Source organism: Geotrypetes seraphini, chromosome 9 (assembly GCF_902459505.1).
Source record: "Geotrypetes seraphini chromosome 9, aGeoSer1.1, whole genome shotgun sequence".
NCBI classification, from domain to species: Eukaryota; Metazoa; Chordata; class Amphibia; order Gymnophiona; family Dermophiidae; genus Geotrypetes; species Geotrypetes seraphini.
Genome location: NC_047092.1, coordinates 7,062,458 through 7,077,626, shown reverse-complemented (window position 1 = coordinate 7,077,626; position 15,169 = coordinate 7,062,458). Strand labels below are relative to the sequence as shown.

The window sequence follows — 15,169 nt, the reverse complement described above, 5'->3', positions numbered from 1 at the left end:
TATTGAATTTTTTCAATATAATCTAGCATAACTTGTACAGAAAGGAAATTCAGCAAAAGAATTAATAATTAAACATAATACTTCAATCAAACATCAAATATAAGCTAAATCTCTACTCAAGTCCACAAATAGGATCCAAGGTGGATGGTGGGCAAGTAATACTGAGATAAATTAAATTAAGTAAATTATTACTAGTAGACTGAAAATACACCTTTCCTTAATCTAAGCACTCATGTTCCACCTTTCTCCAAACTTGTCAGTTGAGATGGCTCAAAGAAGACAAATTTATGTGAACGATAATTAATTACACATTTACATGGATGTCGCAAGTAAAACGTAGCCCCTAGAGCCATAACACCAGGTTTCCTTAGCAAAAATTCATGTCTCCTCCACTGGGTCTCCTTGGCCAAATCTGGGAACATCTGTATTTTACAACCTAGAAATTATTTTTGTTTATTCTTAAAGAAAAGTCTCAGCAACCAGTTTTTATCTGGCGCGAGCGCTACTGTTATTAGTAAAGTTGCTGGTTCCGCCAATTCTTTATCCGATGTTTCCAGAATATTAGATAAATCCATAGAGTCCTGTCCCGTATTCTGTTGTTGTTGTTGCTGTTGCAATTTCTTATTTGGAAGGTAATAAACTTTTGTAAATGGTGGTAATGTTTCTTCAGAAAGCTCCAATATTTCAATCATATAACGCTTAAGCATTTCTCTAGGGGCTATCATAGGCACCTTAGGAAAATTAATCAGCCTAAGATTGTTATTCCGGGAAAAATTTTCCATTACCTCCATTTTCCTTCTTAAATCAGTATTATCTTTAATGCAGCGCTGTACATTTGACATGAATCTATTTACCTAGGGCTCTTTTTCATCAAGCAGCAGTAGAGATTTTTACCACAGGCCAGATATAGCGGCACTAGAAAAAGCTCAAAGAAGAGCTAACAAGACGACAAAGAGGATGGAACTCCTCTCGTAGGAGGAAAGACTAAAGAGGTTAGGGTTCTTCAGTTTGTAAAGGAGACGGCTGAGGGGAGATACGATTGAAGTCTACAAAATCCTGAGTGGAGTAGAAGGGGTACAAGTGGGTCAAAACTTACAAAGACTAGGGGACATTTGATGAAGTTACAGAGAAATACTTTTAAGACCAATAGGAGGAAATATTTTTTTTTCACTCAGAGAATAGTTAAGCTCTGGAACGCGATGCCAGAGAATATGGTAAGAGCAGTTAATGCAGCTGGTTTTAAAAAAAAGGTTTGGACAAGTTCCTGGAGGAAAAGTCCATAGTCTTCTGTTGAGACAGACATGAGACGGAAGCATGGAATGCTTCTACTATTTGGATTTTTGCCAAGTAGTTGTGACTTGGATTAGTCTGACCCAGTAAGGCTATTCTTATGCTCTTAACTAGCATTTACTGAATCTGTAAGTCACTTTATTGTATGTTATATAAAATTTCAATAAAATTTTAGAACAAAAAAAAAAAAGGCTATTCTTATGTTCTTAAATGCTCTAATGCTCATAGGAATTGAATGAGCTTCGGAACGGTACAGTTTAGGGGGTGAAGAACTTATGTGCACGACAGAAGAGCAGGACTTGGGTGTGACTGAATACTCTTCAGCTTGAAGAAGAGACGGCTCAGGGGTGATATGATAGAGGTCTATAAAACACTGAGTGGAGTGGAAAGGGATAGATGTGAATCGTTTGTTCACTCTTTCCGGAAATACTTGGACTAGGGGATGAAACTACTAAGTAGTAGATTTAAAACAAACTGGAGAAATGATTTTCTTCACACAACGTGTAATTAAACTTGTTGCTAGAGAATGTGGTAAAATCAGTTAGCTTAGCGGAGTTTATAAAAAGGCTTGGATATTTCCTAAAAGAGAAGTCCATAGACCACTATTGAGATGTCTTGGAGAAATTCACTGCTTATTCCTAGGATAAGCAGCACAGAATCTGTTTGGGTACTTGGGACCTGGGTTGGCCACTGTTGGAAACAGGCTTGATGGACCATTAGTCTGTCCCAGTATGGCAGCTCTTATGTTCTTATGTGAGCAAAGTATAGGACAATCAAGCCATTGTGACATCATTGGTGAGGTTGGCTCTTAGGCATTGGTGGAATGAGGCATTATGACATCACAATCTCAGCTCTGGAATGTTGCTGCTCTTTGGAGTTTCAGTCTGGTACTTGGGATCTGGGTTGGCCACTGCTGGAAATAGGATACTGGGCTTAATGGACCATTGGTCTGACACTGTAAGGTTATTCTTATGTTCTTATGTGAGCCAATTATAGCACAGTGAAGCCATTGTGACATCACTGTTGAGGTTGGCTCTTAGGCATTGGTGGAATGAGGCATTATGACATCACAATCTCAGCTCTGGAATGTTGCTGCTCTTTGGGGTTTCAGTCTGGTACTTGGGATCTGGGTTGGCCACTGCTGGAAATAGGATACTGGGCTTAATGGACCATTGGTCTGACACTGTAAGGTTATTCTTATGTGAGCCAATTATAGCACAGTGAAGCCATTGTGACATCACTGTTGAGGTTGGCTCTTAGGCATTGGTGGAATGAGGCATTATGACATCACAATCTCAGCTCTGGAATGTTGCTGCTCTTTGGGTTTCTGTCTGGTACTTGGGACCTGGGTTGGCCAGTGATGGAAACAGGATCCTGAGCTTGATGGACCTTCGATCTGTCCCAATATGACAATTCTTATGTTCTCATAAGAGAGGACCAGAGATCCAAGAACAACTGTAAAGTTCCCCGAGGCCCCATTGCCAAGGATTCCACTTTTTTTTCACACGAAGAGCCACCATGTAAGTCCAGAAATTGCAGGTGAGGCAGCAAATATTTGGTGTCTAATTTCAGCAAAGTATACTAGGATGGCTGCAGTAGAGGGTCGTTTTAATAAACTGAGCATCAAGATTTATGTTGGAAACATGAACTGAAGTCATCTGAGAGCGTGTTGCCGAAATCCCAGGTGCACGGCAAAGCCTGGCTTCCTTTGCACTGAAGGGCAAAAGTCATTTCATGCTGGTGGAGGTTGCAGTGGTGACCTCCTGCAGAAGACCAAAAAGCAACCCATCATTTACAAACGGAAAAGTAATAGCTTCACTGATATTATCATATAGTAATCACAACAAAAACTCCTGGGGGGGGGGGGGGGAAATACCTGTCCTGTTCAACCAAGCACCATCTGCAGAACTCGAGATGAGGCTGGGCTATTTTGTCACGTTCTTGAGTTATTCCTTTTAATATCTTGCATCTGAGGGTGAGCGTTGCTAAGATAACCTGGTTGGTACTGGCGTCCTTTCCATAAAAAATGGGTTAGGTATGAAAATGACTCTGCTCAGAAAGTTCCCTAATGTGTCTAGAACAAAGTGACTTTTTCTACCCGTCTAATGGACTGATGCTCACAACTCTGGCACCTTAGGGATAAGAATTGCCAAACTGGGACAGACCGAAGGTCCATGAAGACCAGCATCCTGTTTCCAACAGTGGCCAACCCAGGTCCCAAGTACCAGACAGAAACCCAAAGAGTAGCAACATTCCAGAGCTGAGATTGTGATGTCATAATGCCTCATTCCACCAATGCCTAAGAGCCAACCTCAGCAGTGATGTCACAATGGCTTGATTGTCCTATACTGAGACAGACCAAAGGTCCATGAAGCCCAGTATCCTGTTCCCAACAGTGGCCAACCCAGGTCCCAAGTACCAGACAGAAACCCTAAGAGTAGCAACATTCCAGAGCTGAGATTGTGATGTCATAATGCCTCATTCCACCAATGCCTAAGAGCCAACCTCAGCAGTGATGTCACAATGGCTTGATTGTCCTGCACTTGACTCACATAAGAATTGCTATAGGACAAAGCGAAGGTCCATGAAGCCCAGCATCCTGTTTCCAACAGGGCCAACCCAAGTCCCATGTAACTAGCTAGATCCGAAGAAGAAAAACAGATTTAATGCTGCTTATCCTAGGAATAAGCATTGGATTTCCCAAAGCCATCTCAATAATGGCCTATGGACTTCTCTTTTAGGAAATTATCTAAACCTTTTTTAATTGTTCAAATCTATTTTATTAAGCAAGAGTAAATACAACAGTAAGAACAACCATGATATGCATTTTCATCAAACAACCGCGGAGGGCTGGACTCTTATGCCCTCCCCGGACCCACCCCACCCCCACCCCACAGCAAAGAATCCCCAACCCCCCTCCCTCCCTTCCCCTCCCCCCACAGATACAAAAACTCGTAGGCAGGGATCAACAAAAACACTGATAAACACAGAGTCAAAGGTGAAGTCTATTCAAAACACGGCTACGACTCTCAGGAGTCAAAATGTTCAAATACGGAGTCCAGGTGTGAACAAAGTCTCTGCTCCGGCGTCGAGAAGAACAGGCCAAATGGGCCTCCCAACCCAGCAGTTCATGAAGGCGATTCTAAACCTTTTTTAAACGCACTCACTGTTGGAAAATACCTCAGAACCAGTGCACAAAATAATTTTCCAATATTAACAGCACGCAAATCATATATGCACTGTGCAAGGGGTAGGAACGTGCCTGGTGCAGGCGCACAAGGGTTTTGCAGTAAGCGCACACCAGCGCTGTTCTTCTGCTCCATTAACATACCGTAAGCTTTTAAAAAAAAGAGTTTTCACTTGGAAAGCTTATATTTACATTACATTACTGATTTCTATTCCGCCAATTCCTTGTGGTTCAAGGCAGATTATAAAAGAAGTTATCTGGCCATTTCCAGAGGAATTGAAGAGTAGAGTGAGTTGCTTCAGAAAATTGGGATGAGTCCTGCGGTGTTAGTTTGTCTTCAAGGATTTCTTGAATAGGATGGTTTTTATTTCTTTTCTAAACGATTTGTAGTCTGGAGTCGTTATCAGTAAATTGGTCGTCTAGTTTTGCTGCTTGAGTGGCTAGAAGGCCGTCGTACAGTTTTTTTCATTTGACGTCTCTGATTGGGGGGTGAGTGAACGGTTTGTGCGTTCTCCTGCGTCTGGTTGAGGTAGTTTGGATTAGGAGGTTGTTTAGAAAGGCTGGGTTGTCTCCATTTATGGCTTTAAATAGTAGACAGTAGAATTTGAATTGTACTCTTGCTTGTATTGGGAGCCAGTGTGAGTCGAGGTATGCCGCAGTGATGTGATCATGTTTCCTCAGCGAATAGATAAGTCTTAGCGCCGTGTTTTGAACAGTTTGTAGTTGTTTTATCATGGATGTGGGGCAGGGGAGTTATAGGATGTTGCAGTAGTCTAGAAGACCTAGGACTAGGGACTGGACCAGGAGCTGGAATTGTGTTCTGTCGAAGAATTTTCGAACTTGTCTTAAGTTTCTCATGACCGCAAATGATTTTTGTATTGTTTTGTTGATTTGTGGTTGCATGGTACAGCATCTGTCTATTGTCATTCCTAGAAGTTTTAGAGTGGGCACCAATGTGCGCTCCCACTTTCAGCTTCGCTTGGGCTCACACACATTTGCTTCTCTCCAGCGGTGCTCAAAAGCTTACACAGGCTTCCTTCCTCGTTCAAAGAAAATCACACCCAGCAGATTTTAAAAGCAAAATCATGAAAATTCCTGCCTTTTAACCCTTCAATGCAACCTTGGATATAGCAGTAGATTTCTAGTGCTAGGGCAGGGATTTCTGTGTCCTGTTTCTCTGAGCATTGGGAGGGAGTAGCTAATGACCTCATTTACATCTTTTTGCCCACACTCCATTCACGCACCCTCCAATCGGAAACGTCAAACAAAAAAAAAATGTACTCAAGCAGCAAAACTAAACTACCAATTCTCCAATTTACTGATCACGACCCCAGACTACAAATCCTTCAGAAAAGAAATAAAAACCCTGCTATTCAAGAAATCCTTAAAGACAAACTAACACAGCAAGAATCATCTCAGTCCCCAACAGCAACCCACTCCACTCCATAATACCACGGGAAATGTCCAGAAAACTCCTTATGTAATCCGCCTTGAACCGCAAGGTAATGGCAGAATAGAAATCACTAATGTAATGTAATGTACATTTAAATGCAATTTGTGCTAATCTTTGGTTTGCATATTTATTTGGATTTATTAACTGCTTTTTCATGAAAAGATACACCCAAAATGATTTAGAATCCATTGAGTAATAATCAGGGACTCTTAGGTGTTTTCCCCATCTGTCCTGGCAGGCACATGGTCTAGCTGTGGTAGAGTTACCAGATGTACAGGAAAACCCGCAAAATTCTAGAGCTCAGATTGTGAGGTCATAATGTCTCATTCCACCAATGCCTGAGCTCCGTCCTCATCTGCGCAAGCCTCAAACGCTTAAAAATCCTAAGTAACAACATTCTAGAGCTCAGATTGTGATGTCATAATGCCTCATTCCACTAATGCCTGAGCTCCGTCCTCATCTGCGCAAGCCTCAAACGCTTTAAAATCCTAAGTAACAACATTCTAGAGCTCAGATTGTGATGTCATAATGTCTCATTCCACCAATGCCTGAGCTCCGTCCTCATCTGCGCAAGCCTCAAACGCTTAAAAATCCTAAGTAGCAACATTCTAGAGCTCAGATTGTGATGTCATAATGCCTCATTCCACTAATGCCTGAGCTCCGTCCTCATCTGCACAAGCCTCAAACACTTTAAAATCATAAGTGTTCGAGGCTTTTGCAGTTAAGGCAGAGCTTACAGGAATGGGGCAGCGCCAGCGACAGCGACAAAACTTATGGGGACGGGACGAGGAAATTGAGTTCCTACGGGGACAGAGACAAATTTGTCCCCATGTCATACTCTTCAGTTTTGTTAACGTGCAACTGTAGGTGTCCTTTACAGGATATCGCCGTAAGAGCTCAGAAGATAATTCTGCAGTGGCGCGTAGTAATGCAGATAAACTAAGGACCCCTTTTACAGAACCCATGCGTCAAATGCGACACAGTCCATTCATTTCCCATGGGCCTCATCGCATTGGCCATGCCAGGACTCGCTGCCACGTCTTTGTAGAAGAGGCCCTAAATGATTTGCCCCGGGATGTTTACTTTCTACCCCCAGGCCTGTCCACTCCAACAAAAAGTAAAAAACATTTTTTTATGCATGGGTAGCATGCACCAGTTTGAAACTTACCACAGGATACCATTGGAAGCCACGGTAAACCATTTTAAGCTGTGGTAAGTGCTTGCTAGCCCTTAACGCAGCTCAGTCAAAGGACTCCTAAATTATAAAAATTTTTCTTTTCATTTTGATAAATTATATTAAAAATCGGATATGAAAAATGTGTTTTCCGGAGCTCATGTTTCGAGGCGACTCCACGCACTGAGGGATAATTATATTGTCATACATATCTTCTCTGGCTTAGGAAAGATCACATCGAGAGTTTAGATGGTGGAGGGAAGGAGTTTGGTAGATCAATAAACTCTAAAGACTCGAGTTACTTGTCAAAGGCAGCCAGCTCAGAGATTTTATTTTAACTCAGTGACTTTTATCACATTATACTTTTTCTTTTCATTCCCTGAATGCAATGTAAGCAACGGGGAAAGGGTGTTTTTCTCTAAATTAATTTAGCAGCCAGGAAAGCCCAGCTTCCACCTGTCCACTTAGCCGGAATTAAATTTTACTTGCACAGTCTTTGAGGAGGCAGTCGGACTTGGTCGTCTGTTCGTGTTAACTAGACCTGCCAGTTCACTCAGTTTCAGCAGGAAAAATTTATGCTGGTCTATCCTACTTTTTTTTTTTTTTTCTTTCTAGTCCATCAAAATGTTGGGAAAAAATTATAAAAACCGAGTCAAGACTTTCGGCTCCTTTTACAAAGGTGCATTAGGGCTTTAACGCGCAGAATAGCGCGTGCTGAATTGCCGCAGGCGGGAATTTCATGCATGCGCTAATTTCTTTAATGCATCTTAGTAAAAGGAGCCCTTTGTTTTTCTATTGACAAATAATTCTCCAAAAACTGAACAGAAGGAGGCAGTGGTGTAGTAAGAGTGGGGGACGTGGGGGGCGGTCCGCCCTGGGCGTCGTCTTAGTGGGGGGGGGTGCCTGTTCTCCTCTCCGCCCCCAGTTCCTTCCCCGCTCCACGTGCATGAACTCCTTCCTCCGTACCTCTTTGAACTTCCCCACGCAAGCAGCCATTCCAACCTACTCCTAGCAACAGCCTCAGCTCTTCCTCTGACGCCACTTCCTGGGCCCACGCCTAGAAAGTGACGTCGGACAGGGAGCATCAGCCAGTCAGGTTACCTATTCCCTGTCGCTTCCTTTTAATGCAAATTTCTCTCATGCATATTCATTAAGGATAGCCTGAAAACCCAACTAGCTAGAGGTCCTCCAGGACAGGATTGGAACAAGTGATACAAAGAACTATGCCGGGCAATCAGATCGCAGGAGGATAGAGAGGAACTCCAGAGCAACTTGTGTCGGTTAGAAACATGGGCGGAGAAATGGCAGATGAAGTTCAATGTGGAGAAATGCAAGGTAATGCATTTAGGCAATAAGAATAAGAAATACGAGTATACAATGTCAGGTGCAACTCTGGGGAAGAGTGAACAAGAAAAGGACCAGGGTGTACTGATAGATAGGACCCTGAAGCCGTCGGCACAATGTGCGGCAGCGGCAAAGAAGGCAAATAGAATGTTGGGCATGATAAAGAAAGGAATCTCGAGTAAATCGGAGAAAGTTATAATGCCGCTTTATAGGGCAATGGTCAGACCACACTTGGAATACTGCGTCCAACATTGGTCTCCCTACCTAAAGAAGGATATAAAACTGCTGGAGAGGGTGCAGAGACGAGCAACAAAACTGGTGAAGGGTATGGAGAAACTGGAATACGAGGATAGACTTATAACACTAGGATTGTTCTCCCTTGAGAAAAGGAGACTGCGTGGGGATATGATCGAGACCTTCAAAATACTGAAAGGAATCGACAAAATAGAGCAGAGAAGATTATTTACATTGTCCAATTTGACACGGACTAGAGGACATGTAATGAAGCTAAGGGGGGACAGGTTCAGGACTAATGTCAGGAAGTTCTGCTTCACTCAGAGAGTGGTTGACGCCTGGAATGCCCTCCCAGAGGAGATTATGGCGGAATCGACCGTCCTAGGCTTCAAGAGCAAACTAGATGCATATCTCCTTAAGAGAGGCATATAAAGATATGGTGGACTATAAATTACGCCAGGTGTACACCTGGCAGGGCCTCCGCGTGTGCGGATCGCCGGACTTGATGGACCGAAGGTCTGATCCGGAGATGGCAGTTCTTTTGTTCTTATGTTCTTATGTAACCACCATCTGCAGCTTCTTACCCAGAGAAAGCAGAGAGAGGATAAGTCGGCCTAGCCAGATCTAGAATAAGACTCAGCTGTGGCATCTGAGTCATAGAAGGCCACATCCCTAATCCACAGGAAAACGGAGGCTGAGCTTTATGGACTCCTTTGAACAGGAGAAGAAATGCCCTGTGATGATAAGGAAGAATAATGCAGACATATTGGACACACGGCAAATGTGTTAATTCAGGCCCTCTCTGGGTTTGGAATAACAATAATTGTTCATCGTTTAGAAAAGATCTGAAAATTGGAGGAGTGTATTATGTTATTAAAAGGTTTCTTCTATTCTGTGTCTATGGAAACCAGGTTTTTTTTTTAGTACTTAGGTCTTTTTTAATAGAGCTTCATATTGGGTTATGTAAAATGTGATTTTATTTTCCCTTTGCTACCCTTAATAGCTATTAGAGGTGAAAATTAGGCATTATATAGGGCATGAAATGTACATTTAAGTTGCAGTTGATAATTAACTCAGCGTGTAATACATTCTCCTAACATTTGCTCTGGATTCTGTACTTCTTTCAGAGCAAATAGAGCTACGTAGAACTTTTTAATTTGTTTCTCACAAGACCCCCATTAGCACAATTTTTATCTTAATTGCTCTAGACCTCCAGGAAGACTAAAACTGTAGAGTATGCAAACTACTCAACGGATTATTTGTGTCCATAGCTACAATGTATTGCGATAAGTATGTTATACAAAAAACTATTCAGGGAGAGAGAGAGAGAGAGGCGTGTACATGTGTGTGTGTTCATGTGTACATGTCCAACTTAGAGAATGACACGGGGACAAATTTTTCCCTGTCCCCATGGGAGCTCATTTTCTCATCCCAGCAAGTACTATTCTCCTGGTAGTTTTCTTATAGGAACCAAGGTAGATAATATTACAGTAGTCCAATATATTTAGAACCAAAGATTGCACCAGCAAACTGAAAGACAGAAAATCAAAATATGATTTTATAGAAGAAAGGAACTTTTTTAAACCAAAGCATCTGTTTGGGTTTCAAAAGTTAGTGCCCGACCTGAAGGGTAGATTAGTGGCTGGTGTAGTGGACTATAAACCAAGGGACTCAGGTTCAATTCCTACGTCAACTCTCTGTGTTTCCCTTTAAATTGTGAGCCCTCCAGAAACAGAGATATATCTAACAGTACTTTAATATTCAAGACTCCTGCAAGCCTAAGGGCTCATGAGGTGGTGTCCTTTCAGGCACAGTAGTATTTCCCTGTCTCTGGAGGGCTCATCACTTGACATAACGGAGATGCACTGGAATACGGACCTGCGTTCCCGGGATTAAAGTCCAGTGCACCGTCCCTGAGGTCTGAGTTACCTTTTCCATACTTTGAATCACTGTTAAAATCTCACTTTTTCAGCCTTAGCGATCTCACGAAGGATGGTGACGGGGGCAAGCCTGTCTGTTTGGTTTCATGTTTTTCTGTAAGTGCACTTGAGTCTTGTCTTCGAGTGTAAATTTTGTCCTTCCTTAACTATATTTGTTTAATTTTACAGGTTTAGAGACTCATTTTCAAACCAGTTAGACTCACAAAGTACCATAGAAACTTATAGCTTTTCTAGGGGCATAATCAAAAGATGAAAATGTCCAAAAACTGCCTAAGTCAGCACTTGAACATACTAATCGCTGGGAAGTCCAAGTGCCGATAATCGAGAGCATTTTCCTGCACATCTGGCGAGACATTTCACTTGCTGTGTGTCTAGAGTTCCAGGGTGTGTGTTGGGAGGCGTGTTATGGGTGTGTTTTGGGCAGCTTTTGGGGATATGTAACTTGGACGGCTTGCGGCCAGTGGTACGGGGGGGGAAGGGTGGTCTGGCACCCCTCCTCCTCTCTGCCTCCCCACCTCTTCCCATTCCTTCCCTCTCCATGCGCACGGCAAGCGGGATCGGGGAAGGAGCTGGGAGCAGAGATGAGGGCAGGGAAGAGGCACCCCCCCCGGCACCTCTCACCCTAGCTACACCATTGCTTGTGGCGATAATAGAACCTTTCCCAAGACGTCCTGGATGGAACTTAGATGTTCGGAGATAGACCTGTTTTAGAAACATCTAAGTGCCACATAGTTACCCAAATTGACCATTTGACCATTGGATACATGAAGATCTGACCTCCTTCACACTCTCCCACTGCTCATTATCCCCGTCCCAGCTCCAAATATCTGAGTGAAACAATACATACCTGCATGTAGAACAACAGCACTTGATATGGGAAAGCCTAGTGGAGATCACACAGGTGTCTTAAGTAACCTGGTGGAATGGCTAGTGAACCATAGAGAGGAGGACCCAGGCCCACTAAAACGCACCAAAATCCTACTGCTATAGGTGCCACCTGCAGCCATGAGGGCTATCGATGTGGTAGATAGGTGGGTCTAGTAGGTTTTGGGGGGAGTTTTGGTGGACTCACCATATAAGGGGTATATAGGGAGCTGAACCTCTGGCACTCTTTATGTGAAGTTCACAGCAGTGCCCTCTAAGGTGTTTGTGTGGCCAGTTCATCACAATGATGGCCACTCTCATGTCCGAATTATCTAGATTCGGATGTTTTCAACTTAGATGTTTCTTTGGTTGAAAATGGGGTATAAAGTTAGATGTCCTTTGGGTTGGACGTCCTGTTGGTCCAACTAGACGATTTTCCCCAAAAATATATTTTGGGATGTCTAGCGGTTAGTTTTCAAAAATGGACGTTTCTGTGCTTCCGACTTTGGATGTTTAGCGGGAAGCGTCCAAATCAGACATAGACATTCTTTTTTTTTTTTTTTTGTAAATCTTTATTAGTTTTGAATTATTAACAGTGCAATAAAGTGAATTTAAACATAAACGAATCAAACAAAAGCATTTTAAATACACAAATATTTCAAAAATAAAAATTTTCACCCCCCCCTAACTAATAAAAATAAAACCAATATAATAAAATAGATATAATGAATTAATATAATAATTATAATGTTTTCCCTAGCAAGTTTAGCAAGTTTTATCATTAATATAAGCATCTGCAAGGCCATTTTTGTACAAATGCTGCCAGGAAGGTAGCCATGTCCCTGGGGGGGGGGGGGTTTGGCATTCATAATTTGGACATTTTGTTTTGGAAAATGGCTGTTAGTTTTGGACTTTTGTGACGTGTTTTTGTACATTTTCTGCTGAGCATTTTCTTTTTTTCTCAGATGCCATTTCGAAAATGCTCCTCCACGTTACTCTCGCCTGGCTTTCGCTCCCCTTCTGGTTTATTCGCACAATTAGCACGATGCCAACGCAATCTAATGAGGGACGATGATCTCTTTTTATTCTGTGATTCTAGATCTTATTTAGCAGAATTTCCGTCTGCGACACAATGAGTTAACGCCCCAATTTTCGGTCTCCGGGCTTCTTTCTCCGTGGAGCTCGCTGTGTGGAAGCCCAGAAAGCGGAATTTAAACATGGTTATTACTGTAGGAGCAGATGGCTTTCCCCCATTCTTGTGCAGTCAATGGCTCTGACCTTATCCTGTCACATTGTGTAAGCAGCAGTGGCTTTGTGAAGACTGGACGCTTTTATCTGGGACACTCTCTTGGATTACCATACACTCTTCTGCTCGGCTCCAGAACGGAAGCTAGAATAATGTTTTCCGTGTGAATAAATGTGCTCATCTGACTGGTCAATTTAGAGAAAACATTGGTCTCAGGAATGAATACATTTTGTGTATATTGTCATTTTTCTAAATTAGAGTTTGATCAGGCAATAAATCCTCTTTTATGGCAAGAGTCACCCTGCCTGAAGGAGGAACCTGCATGGTCTCTTAACAGCCTCTCTGCATTGCCCCGGGTACAAAATACATCTCTTTATACAAAATGTAAACTGCTTTGATTGTAACCCCAGAAAGGCGGTAGATCAAATCCCATCCCCAAGCACAGCTCGCAAAGGAGGTTAGACAATGCATTTCATGCTTGCAAACCCTTTCGAATGATCCTCACAGCACTACACCAATGCCTGCAGAAGCAAATGAAATGGAAGGATCATGTCTATGAAATCTGCAGGAGTCAACCAGAGCCTGTTCTCCCCCACCCCCACCCCCCTCCAATTATCACTTGAATTGTCCCTCATAATAATTTTGGGCTCCTTTCATCAAGGTGCGCTAGGGTTTTAACGCACGGAATAGCGCGCGCTAGACCTTAACGCCAGCATTGAGCCGGCGTTAATTCTAGAAGCACAGCGGGCGGTGTAGCGCATGGTAATTTCCTGCGTGCGCTAAAAACGCTAGCGCACCTTAGTAAAAGGCGCCCTTTATCTTAGTTGTGCCTGGCACATGTGGCCCACAGGAGATCTGCGCTCCTCTGGCTCTGCGTTCTTGCTTTGTTTAATAATAGCATTGATTTCTCGAAAAAGGGGGGGGAGGAAAGTCTTCATTTGCTGGTTTTGATTGGTCTCGGCATTAGGTGAAAACAATTATGGATCTTATTAAGAAAATTAGCTGGAGAAAATTACCAGAAGGAAACTGACGCTATTTAGCTTCTAATTACATGTCACTATTCTTTCCTAAGCAAAAGATATAAAGAAAATAGTTTAATTTATTGATGCTGCATGAGAATTCCTGAGGGCGCCTTCGTGTCCTCAGCCTTCCATATTGCATTAGCTCTGCATTAGGAAGGGCTGTTTTCCCTTTGCTGCACACCAGACCAACCACACCACTGTCTTACTTCTCGAGAAGAGCTTTCCATCTGTGGCTGTGGGGTAGTGCGCCCAGAAATCCACTCACATGCTCACCTGAGGTGGCCGGGAGACAGATGCATATCAGCATAGGAGGGGACCTCTTTAGAAGGAATTTGCTTGGGTAAAACAGGATTTTGCCTAACATAACAGCAGATTTCTAGACCACATAACCATTAGTTCAATGTGGTTAGCAAAAGATTATGCTATGGGAAAATATAGAGATAATGTGATGCACAGAAATTTAGCTAGCCAAAAATTTGGAGAAAAGAAAAGTCTTCAAAAGTTTTCCGTAATGCTTATAACATCTAATAATAAAACCCTAAGCCGCGCATGCGCACTCTTACCTGCGTGCTCCCGTTTTCCGTGCGCTGTAGGTCCCCGCAGGTAGGAGTGCGCATGCGCGGTTTAGGGTTTTGTCGGCTTCAGGTGGCACGGAGGCTGTCGGCCGCAGCGGCTCTTGGTGCCTGCAGGCCGTAGTGGCTGTCGGCGGAGGGCAGACGCGAGGTAAGGGGTGCTGCTGGACAGGGGAAGAGACAGGGGGGGAGAAAAAAGAAGTGAGGCCTACTGCTGGACGGGGGATCAGGAAAGAGGTGCTAGGGGGGAAGAAAAAGGAAGGGAGGCCTACTGCTGGACGGGGGACCAGAAAAGAGGTGCTGGGGGAAAGAAAAAGGAAGGGAGGTCTACTGCTGGACGGGGGACCAGGAAAGAGGTGCTAGGGGGGAAGAAAAAGGAAGGGAGGCCTACTGCTGGACGGGGGACCAGGAAAGAGGTTCTAGGGGGGAAGAAAAAGGAAGGGAGGCCTACTGCTGGACGGGGGACCAGGAAAGAGGTGCTAGGGGGGAAGAAAAAGGAAGGGAGGCCTACTGCTGGACGGGGGACCAGGAAAGAGGTGCTAGGGGGGAAGAAAAAGGAAGGGAGGCCTACTGCTGGACGGAGGAGCAGGAAAGAGGTGCTGATGGACAGGGGAAGAGACTGGGGGGGGAGAAAAAGGAAGGGAGGCCTACTGCTGGACAGGGGAACAGGAAAGAGGTGCTAGGGGAGAAGAAAAAGGAAGGGAGGCCTATTGCTGGACGGGGGACCAGGAAAGAGGTGCTAGAGGGAAGAAAAAGGAAGGGAGGCCTACTGCTGGACGGGGGAGCAGGAAAGAGGTGCTGATGGACAGGGGAAGAGACGGGGGGGGAGAGAAAAAGGAAGGG

General features: G+C 43.7%; 1 protein-coding gene across 2 annotated transcripts in view; it reads left to right on the top strand.

Annotated features, from left to right (window-relative positions):
- Nucleotides 1-15,169, top strand: part of CELF2 (CUGBP Elav-like family member 2) — a 1,015,007-nt gene that overhangs the window by 455,703 nt on the left and 544,135 nt on the right. The gene's annotated exons all lie outside the window — the stretch shown is intronic.